The sequence below is a fragment of the Eretmochelys imbricata genome, chromosome 1, assembly GCF_965152235.1.
Source record: "Eretmochelys imbricata isolate rEreImb1 chromosome 1, rEreImb1.hap1, whole genome shotgun sequence".
Classification (NCBI taxonomy): Eukaryota; Metazoa; Chordata; order Testudines; family Cheloniidae; genus Eretmochelys; species Eretmochelys imbricata.
In genome coordinates, this window is record NC_135572.1 from 220717671 (window position 1) to 220727618 (window position 9948).

The window sequence follows — 9948 nt, forward strand, 5'->3', positions numbered from 1 at the left end:
CCTGGGGGGAACAAAAGACAAACACTTCCCTGAGCAGTAGGAGGAGGCTGCAATAGTGTAGGGCCCTGTAGCTCCCTGAGGCAAAGGGAGGGCTGTGACCCTTTGAGGTATTGGGGCTAGAGGACCCTGAAGTATCAGCCCAGGTCAGGACTATCACTTGTGTTACTTTTCCATGTGCCTTGTCTTTGTGTGGCAGAGGAATAACAGAGGTGACTAAAGCAGAGTTGGGTGGGGCTGGTTGTTTTGCCCCCAGGCTGGTGGACAGGCCCAGCGGAAGGGTGGAGAATGCAGGCTGTGTCTGCCACTGCCCAGGAAACCATGGATCTTGAATCCTCTTTACAATGGAGGGGGGAGCAACTGTAGCTACAACATCAGCAGCTGCAGCAGATTGTGACCCAAAAGCAGCAGTTACACCAGAAGCTTCAGCCACAACAACAACAGTGCCAGCAAAAGCAGCAGAGAGCAGCAGTGGTTTATGCCTCATCTGGAGAACTGGAGCCCACAGGTGAGTGTGGGGCTGTGGTTTCCTGAGTGGGAGGGAGAAGTCCTCACCAAAATGGGGACAGAAGATGTTCTTGAGGCCTTCCTAGGGACTTCTGAGCAGCTGGCCAGGGCATACTATTGGCCCTGGGAGGAGCGGGCCACTGAGATTGCTCCCTACTCAGCAGGAGAGGCCTAAGCAGTGTGTCATGACCTGGGGGTTGAGATGGCTAAGGACAATGGGACACTGCAGGAACCCTACTAGCCTGCCTAGGACTTCATGGAGACAGCTATCATCGTCCTTTCAAACATGAACCCATTGGCTCTAGATTCCCACCAAGGGCTGCAGCCCAGCAATTCCAGGATTTGTGTTCTCTCTGGCTGAAATCAGAGATTTATTTGCCAGTGGAAATGGTGATGTTAGAACAGTTTTGCCAAACTATCCTGGGGTGGCCCAAGTTGTGGGTTGGCTGCCACCGGGTGACTTGTCTGGAGGAGGCAGTCTGCCTCGTAGAGAACTTTCTGGAGACTGAACTGGAGTGTGAGCCTCTGGGAAAAGCTTAGGAGTACTTGTGGCACCTTAGAGACTAACAAATTTATTTGAGCATAAGGTTTCATGAGCTACAGCTCACTTGGCAATCAAACGCCCACAGATCTCTAAAGGGGCCGAATTGGTCTATGTAGAGTGTATTCATCGGGATGTTTGGTCCTACCCTGTGCCTAAAGTCAGGTTAATGGTCTGGAGCAGCAGGTTGAATGTCAGTGGCGATGGCCTGACTCCTAGCCTACCTGATGGTACTGGGCTGGGACTGGGGACCTGTGGGGACCTGTAACCAGTCTTGTGAGGGTAGCTGGGAAGGCGGGGTTGGCACTTAACGTCCTCTTGGCATCCCAAGTTAAGCTTAAAGAAATTTTCCCCTTTTCTGACCCTGAGCTGTTCGGTTCCAAACCAAAGTGCTGCTGGGAGCAGTGTCAGGCCGGAAGGGTCCGGGTGCAGTGTAGTCTGGAGCTCCCTGAAGAGCAGCCACAGGCACAGCCTCCTCCTCGGGACAAACCACTGGCCTGAGAGGAGGGGCCCAACTTCATCCAGAGTGAGAGGGAGGAGCCAGTCTTGAGTTTTCCATATGGCTGGTTCACTTGGTCACATGTATTGTTGGTTGCTCCTGACCGGGATGCCCAGTACCCCCATTTTGAACTAAAAGGGGATCTCTTGGGTGTGTGTGTGTGTGTGTGTGAGAGAGAGAGAGAGAGAGAGAGAGAGATCCGGGACAAAAAAACCAGGGCCTGCCAAACCCAACTCCTGGTCCTTAAGTTGTATTAGAACTAAGTGTTAAAACCTGACCCAAGATGTACCGTGGTCCTGTCACTTGGGAATGGAAAAGACCCAAGGGAGGATTCTGGCCCAGTTCTTTTGCCCCTTGGATTATTGCAACCTCAGATTATTGTTCATCCTGTCCAGAATGCCAACTGGTGGTCCCACAGCCAGCCCACAGGGCCCCTCAGTCCTCTTCTATTGCTGAGCAGCCCTTTTGCCACCATTGGGGTCGACCTCTTGTGGTCCCTGGAACCAAGTTCAATCCGATGTCAGTTTATGTTGGTGACTGTTCATTATGCCACTTGGTAACCTGAGCCATAGCCCTGTGCTCGGCAGTGTCCCAGACACAATAGCTACCCAATTAATGGATGTGTTTGCAAGAGGCGGGTTTCTAAGAGTTCTCCTGACAGACCAGGGCACAGGCTAGGGAGCTGGGGGTATTTTGGCTGGAGTTTCTCGCTATTGTTAAATCATAAGTGTCTCTGGGAGCATTTATGCAATCTAGCTGGGTGTGGGGCTCCACGTGCTGTTGTGCTGAGTGATAGCAGCACCTGGAGGGGTTTACTGCTTGTCACTAGCAAGGCATTATGAGAGACAGACCAGGCTGGAGAGTTAAAGGAGCACAGCGGTACCCCAGTTCCAGGCTGCACCGTGGGAATGCCCATTACATAAGGAATCCCAGAATTGGGACAAAATGTCCCTGTATATGTAGTTTGCAATTCAGGAGGTCCCACAATCCTCCACCAGTTTTTCACCCTTTCAATTGCTGTACAGCAGACAACCCCAGGGGGTAGTGGATCTTTCACAGGAGTCCTGTCAGGAACAAGGCACATCTAGCCAGAGAGTAATCCAGCATGCCCTCAAGCTGAGAGACAGATTGGATCTGGTCGGGGACTTTGCCAGGGGGAAGCTGAGAGTGTCACAGTGCTCCCAGGAACAAGAGTGCAATAGAAACTCCAGCCTCTGGGTTTACCAGCCGGGGGATGGGGTTCTCCTGCTGCTGTCCCTGCAGAATGCAAACTGCTGGGAAAGGGGCAAGGGCCTTTTGAGATCGTGTCGGGTGAGCTACAAGTTTCAATTGCTGGGCAAGCACTGCGGGTCCCAGATAATATCATGTCAAGCCGCTGAAATCCTGGAGGACCCAGAATGAATGTCTTGCCCACATCCCAACACCAGAGGCAAAATTGGGTCCCCAGGGGTCAGAGACCGGGTCTTTCACAGAGATGCCTCTCGGAGAAAACCTGTCCCTGGCCCACCAGGAGGAGGCCAGAGAATTGGTCAAGCATTTCACAAATGTCCTTACTACTAAACCAGGGTGGACTCAACTAATCGAACACCTATACATCTGAAATCTGAGAGCTATGTCCACAAGGGCTGCTTCCAGGGACAGGAGAGGTTAAAGGACACAGCCAAGAAGGAATTACAAATTGTGTTGCAATTGGATGTATCTGAGGAATCAAAGAGCGACTGGTGCAGCCCAGTTGTGCTGGTCCCTAAGCCAGACCACAGCATTTGCCTTCACATTCATTTTCACAAATTTAATGCAGTGTCAAAATTTGATGCCATCCTATAGCCCGGATCAGCGACATGCCTGAAGACCTGGGGAAGGCTCATTACATCACCGCTCTCAGCCTTACAAAGGGCTATTGGGAAATCCCCTTGTCACCTGACTCCAAGGAGTTAACTGCACTCATCACGCCCTATGCGCTGTACCACTTTCAGATCTTTTCATTAAGGCTCTATGGAGCTCCTGTGACACTTCACAGACTCATGGATAAAGTACTTCTGCCCCACAAAGCATATGGCACTGCATACATAGGCCGTGTCTGCACTTACAAGCTTACAGCAGCACAGTTGTACCGATTCAGCTGAATCAGTACAACTGTGCTGTGCGGAGAGAGCTCTCCTGTCAACTTAATAAAACCAGCTTAAGAAGCTGTGGTAGCTGTGTTGGAGGGAGACACGAGTGACATGAGCGCTTATGCCAGGAAAACTTCTGTCACTCATAGGGGTGAGGGAGGGGGGTGTGTTTTCACATCCCTGAGCAACAAAAGTTTTGCCAACAAAACATGTAGACATGGCCTTAGATGATGTAATGATCTATTCCACCGCCTGGGCAGTGCATCCACATTGTGTCGGTGCAATAGAGTTAATGTCCTCTCACTTAACGTTATTTTGATCTTACGTCCCTGCTCCATTACAGAACATGCTCCATTTTAAAATTTGTGCAATGCTTTGCTATATCGTCGTTCGGCTGCCTGCTTTCTCCACAGCTGGCAGCCCCCCATCACCTCCCATATGCCCCCCCCCAAGCACCTCCCACCTGCTGGCAGACCCTGCGGATCAACACCTTCCCTCGCCTCCTGCCCATGGCAATCAGCTGGCTTGCGGCATTCAGGAGGGAGAGGGAGGATCAAGAACTCGGTGCGCAGGCTTCCTCCCCCCCCGCCTCCTGAACACCGCAAACTAGCTGATTGTCATGGGCAGGAGGCTGGGGAGGGAGTGGGGAGGCTGCGCACTGGGTCCTTGCTCCTCCCTCTCCTGCCCCCCGAGCACTGCAAGCCAGATGATTGCCATGGGCAGGAGGGAGGGGGGAGGAGTGAGGAAGTGGTGCTCCTCCCCCCCGCCTCCTGCCCGTGGCAATCAGCTGGCTTGCAGTGTTCAGGAGGCAGGGGAGGGAGGGCGAGCATGCGCGCCATGTCCTCGCTCTTGCCCACTCCCTCCTGCAAGCCGCAAGCCAGCTGATTGCCACGGGCAGGAGGCTGGGGAGGGAGGGAGGAGGAGCAAGGACGTGGAGTGAGGAATGAAGAGGCGGGTTAATGGTGGGGGCTTGGGGGTAGGGGTGGAGTGGGCGGGCCAAGGGTTGAGCTGCCCGCTACTGGTGCTTGCAGAGTAGGGGAAGCTGCTGCTGTTCAACATGCTTCTCCTAGCCCACAGCACCTTCAGCCTCCTTGCCTGCCTCATCTCCAGTGCCAGGGGGCTGTGCCTGTGTGGGGTAAGGCGGGGAACCTCCCAACTATAGTACTGTATTGTATGGCAAAAAAAAATTCCCTGGAACTTAGCCTCCCAATTTACATTCATTTTTATGGGGAAATTGGATTCGCTTAACATCGTTTCACTTAAAGTGCATTTTTCAGGACCGTAACTAAAAGGTTAAGTGAGGAGTTCCTGTACTCCCGTCCCTTTGAGCTGTGAGTCTCACAGCCAACCCGGCCAAGTGCCAGACTGGCTGCATGGAGATGAAGTACCTCAGCTATACACTGGGGAATGGGAGGATCTAACCCTTAATAGAGAAGGTAAAGGCCCTCATAGAATGTCCTGTCCCCACCACAAAGTGGCAAATAAAATCTTTCCAGGGGTTGGCTACGAGCTATCAGTGCTTCATACCCCACATTGTTATGATTACAGCCCCACTGGCGTAGCTATTGTGCAGACAGGCACCCCAAAAGATGCTGGGAACCTCTGTGTGTGTGGCTGCGTATGGTGAAATAAAGCCAATTCTCTGCAGTGCCCTGGTACTTCACAGACCAGACCTTAATAAAGAGTTCGTCTCACAAATGGGTGCATTGGAATGGGGTCTGGGGGCTGCACTCTCACAGGAATTGGAGGACAGAGACCACCCCATTTTGCACTTGAGAAAGAAGTTGCTGCCCCAAGAACAAAAGTACACAGTGATAGAGAAATAATGCCTTGTGGTAAAGTGGGCCACCCAGGACTTTCGATACTATTTATTTGACTCTCATCATAGACCACTCACCTTGAAAATGGCTGCATGCCAGGAGAGACACAAACCCCAGGTTGCCCCGTGGTACTTGGCTCCACATCCTGATGTGTTTACATTTCGCCATCGAGCCAGTGCCACACATATGAATGAGGACTTTTTTCATGAGATGGGGGAGGGGCTGGTAAGATCAAGAGAAGTCTCCAAGTCCATTCCAGGGGGAGGCATGTAGCAGGGCAGTCTGCCCTTTAAGGGGCTGAGGAGCCCGGGAGCAGCAAGGCCTGGCCCAAGCAGAAGCCGAGCAGCAGATGTTGGGAACCAGCTGATCTAGCTAAGCAGTAGTTAATGAGTGTCTCCCATATCCAGCTGGAAGATATAAGTGAGGAGCCAGGTCTGTAAGACGGGGGCACCAGGACAGACAAACACTTTCCTAAACAACAGCAGGGCAGGCTGGCAGGCCAGCTCTGTGGTCCCCCTGAGGCTAAGGGAGGGCTGTGAGCCGTGAGCTACTGGAGAGTAGAGGACCCTGCAGTGTCAGTCCAGGTCAGGACTATCACTCTTGTTACTTTTCCATATACCTTGTGTTTGCGGGGTAGAAGAATAACAGAGCCTGTGCAGAAAGCTAAAACAAGGTTGGGTGTGGGTGACTGTGTTGCCCTCCACCTGATAGTCACACCAGACTACACACTCTCTTTGGATTTTGCCAGGGTCACATTCTTCTCATTCACAGACTACTGCTTGGCGCTCTTGCCTTTTCTTTCTGCCTATCCCACTCTTCTTGTCTGTTCTCAGTTTCTAAGTGAACTCTCTTCCCCCACTGCTCTTTGTAAAACACTACTCAGCCAAAAGCTCCTGGGTGATGTGATGATGCACTCCATATGCTTTATGAAAATATTCTTATGAATGTGATGTAATATGATGTAATATTACATATTACAATATGATGTAATATTATGTGATGTAATATTCTTATGAATGTGATGAATATGATGTAACTGGAATATGCTTCATGCAAAAGGTCTCTTGTAAGGTATCATTACAAAGCTTATAATCTACTGAGTGTGGTCATCCTATGTGTATGCATGTATCATTCTTGTATCTGAAGCTAGAAATATGAAGTATAACTCTGAGTTCCTATTGTAATTATGCAAAGTGTGGACCATTAATGGTGGCTTAGAATCTTGATGGCTTCCATTGACTAGGACAATTGGTTCTAAATGGCTCTGTTTACTTGCAGACCTTCCTGGGGTTGTGCAGGCAAGACCAGGAAGAATGGAGGCTGGGGTCTCACAGCACATGTGATCATGTCACCTGATTCTGGAATCCATCTTAAATCTGGTACTTTTCCGTTTAGAAAGAGTGGTGGGGACCCAGAGAGACAAAAGATTCCCGCCTTGTGCCAAAGCTAAAAATGGGTAGAGCAGGACAGAGGGGGCTGCCAGTCATGAGAAAGCCCCTGCTTTCCACCTAAGATGTCTGTTGGAACTAACAAGGACTGTAGCAGGGGAAAGGATTGGGCCCAGACTAGAAAGGAGTCTGGTCTGTGAAAGACGCTTATTGGAACATCCCTGAGGGTGAGACCCAACCCATGACAGGTGGATTCACAGACACCTTTTGTCTGAGATGGGGGCTTATGCTGACTGTTATGTTAACTGAAACGTGAGTTCATACTTATCAGTGTCCAGGGGGATTTAACTCAACCCATGATAAGGTTTCACGCAGTTCATATCAAGGGCCTTCTGAACACTACACTAGTATAAATAATGATAAATAGAATGCCTCATTTTAAAGAGCTATGGATATTCTACAGCTCCGACTGTCTGGCCTATCTCAGTGCAATGGGTTTTGCACATTTTCATAATTTATACATCAAATACAATATAACGCCCCCCTCCCAACACTGCAATATCTTGGGTTGCAACATCTGTCACATCCATTCTGTAAATTCTCAGAACTAGGCGAAATCCAGACATTTTCTCTGTGCTGTCTAAGAGCACATCTGGAACCAACATCTGGTAAACATCTAGTTTCTGCACTATATCCCAGAAGTACTGTTGGTGGTGAGGATACGGTGGTTTGGGGGTTGTTGTTTGTTTGTTTTGGGTTGTTTAATAATAGTGTAAATATATCATTTCTTTTTGTGCTCACAAACGGCTGACTCATTTTCACTAAAAACAAATGTAAAACCCCTTAAGTAGAGACCAGTTGTGGAAGAATTCAGCCTGAAACATAAAAAGCTATAAGGAGCTGAAAAGGGACCCTTTCAAATGGAAATGCTCAGGCAACACTGACCATAGCCTGCAGCTCAGGGGTTACTCGGCGCTCCATCTACAATACACACAAGATGACCACCATCCCGCCATACAGTTGGATGTGGCTATCAATGGTCAGCTCTTGGAGTGAATTCACTCAGTTTTGGCAATTCCTGGGATAAATTTGATTCACTAGATCTGGTGACCTCAGTGACCCTAATTTCTCCCAAGTGGAGGCTTCCTAGTGGAACTGTTTGAATAAGGAAAAAGATTTACATATCATCTCAGACAAACAGCTCCAACTCCATTTGCTGTTGTTCATGAGGTCAGGCCACTATTCAGGTGACTGCTTGGGACTCTCCCAATTACTTTCCAATCTCATGAATATCATGAATTTGTCCTGGAAATACATTATTGGCAGGGCCCTTCTTAGGATTTATGGGCCCCTACGCAGTATTATTAAACTGGTGCCCCTATGGCTGAGGGTAACCCAGGCTCAAAACCCCAGAGGGGGCGGGAAGGACGAGGCAGCAAAGGATACTGAACTGTCCAGCCCGCCTTAAGGGGGCGGAGAGTCATATTTCCCCGCAGAGACGCCCGTACCCTCTCCCTCATGCAGAATGTGCAGCACCGATGCATACCACTCTGTGAATATGGTCCCTGCCTAAGGAGACTGCAGTGAGCACTGGGTGTGCGGGAGCCTACCTGCTCTTACCTGCTGTCATGGGTGGTGGGTGAAGCTGCCGCTTTAGGAGGCTAGCTCCCCAGCCCAACTCTTCTGCCTGTGGCCCCGCCCATACTCCACCCCTGCTCTGCCCAAGGTCCCACCCAAGCTCTGCCCAGGCCCCTCCCTCTCCCCACTGTCTCCCGCCTCTCTTCCCTCCCCATCCCTGTTCACCCCCTTCCAGCCAAATCCCTGAAAAACCGAAATGAAGCAAATAACATTTGAAAAAAAACACTCTTCTGCAATTTCTTTTTAAAGAAAATGGAGCATGTTTGCCACTGCATGCCAGAAGGTGAAGCCTGGACATGCAGAAGGTACCTAATTAAAAGCACTAAATTTGGGAGTCCTGGGTTTTTTGATATGCCCTGAAGTTTGTCAGAGATTTATCTGCAAAAACTGTGTAGTAAGGGCAAGTCAGCTGCCCTGCTGAATACAACATTAAATATTATGGAATACGTGACGCAGCTCTTCTCTGTTTTATATTTTCTTAATCAGTATTTCTAAAATGATTTTATATTTTAAATGTACTCTTAAGCCTTCATAAAGTAATCATTCCAGATTGCTACATATTTAACTCACTGAAACAAAGAGATTATTTCAAATTAATCAGTCAGAGAGGTTTAGTGTGTTCATAACAACATTCATTGCTTTTAGAAAAAGTGAACACTAATGTACTTTGTGTGATCTCCATAACAATAGACATGTTTATGAAGCGTCACCAACTTTAAAAAATGTGTTTCCAAAGATTTTTGGCATAACGAAGGATTTTATATTTTACTAAGGTACTGATGTTGCTGGAGGGTTCTCTTAAAATTAGTTCAACAAATAGTCGGAAGTAAAGAAATGGAGACTCGTTTGTCCAGCTATCTGTCAGGAAAGGGGTGTTATCCCTTTAAGGGCTCTCTTCAACAGGAGGGTGAAGGGAGAAAGGGATGGACAGAAAGGACAGTGTTGCAGGGCGGCCCAAGTTTCCTTCTCCTTGTCCCTGCGCCCTGTGCTTGGGCTGGCCAAAGAAAGGGTCTCAGAGGTCTCTTGCAGGTGCTTCACCCGTGTTCTTTTATTTACAGTGGCGGTACAGTCCCAATTCCCCCAACACCTGTCCCCACTTTGACCCCTCACTGGGTCATCTGGCCTTTGAGGCTTGTGTCAGCCAGCAGAGTCAGAGCCTCAACCCTCCTATCTTCCTCCCTGGCTATCCCCCTCCCTGAGCTTTTCCCTGGGTTTATACGCCTGCCCACTCATCAACCCAGCTGGTTCCACTCGGCTCAGCAGATCACCCTGAGCCTGCCCTCATTAGGGCCTGCAGCTGGGCTTCCTGCTAAGGGTCTTGGCCCACACACCCAGCCACCCTACAGGAAACAGGGAGAAGCCAGGTCTTTAGTAGAGCACCCAAAAGTTTTATACCTCTGCCCTGCGACAGAGAGAATTACTTCTCTTGTCTTGCTTACAATACTCC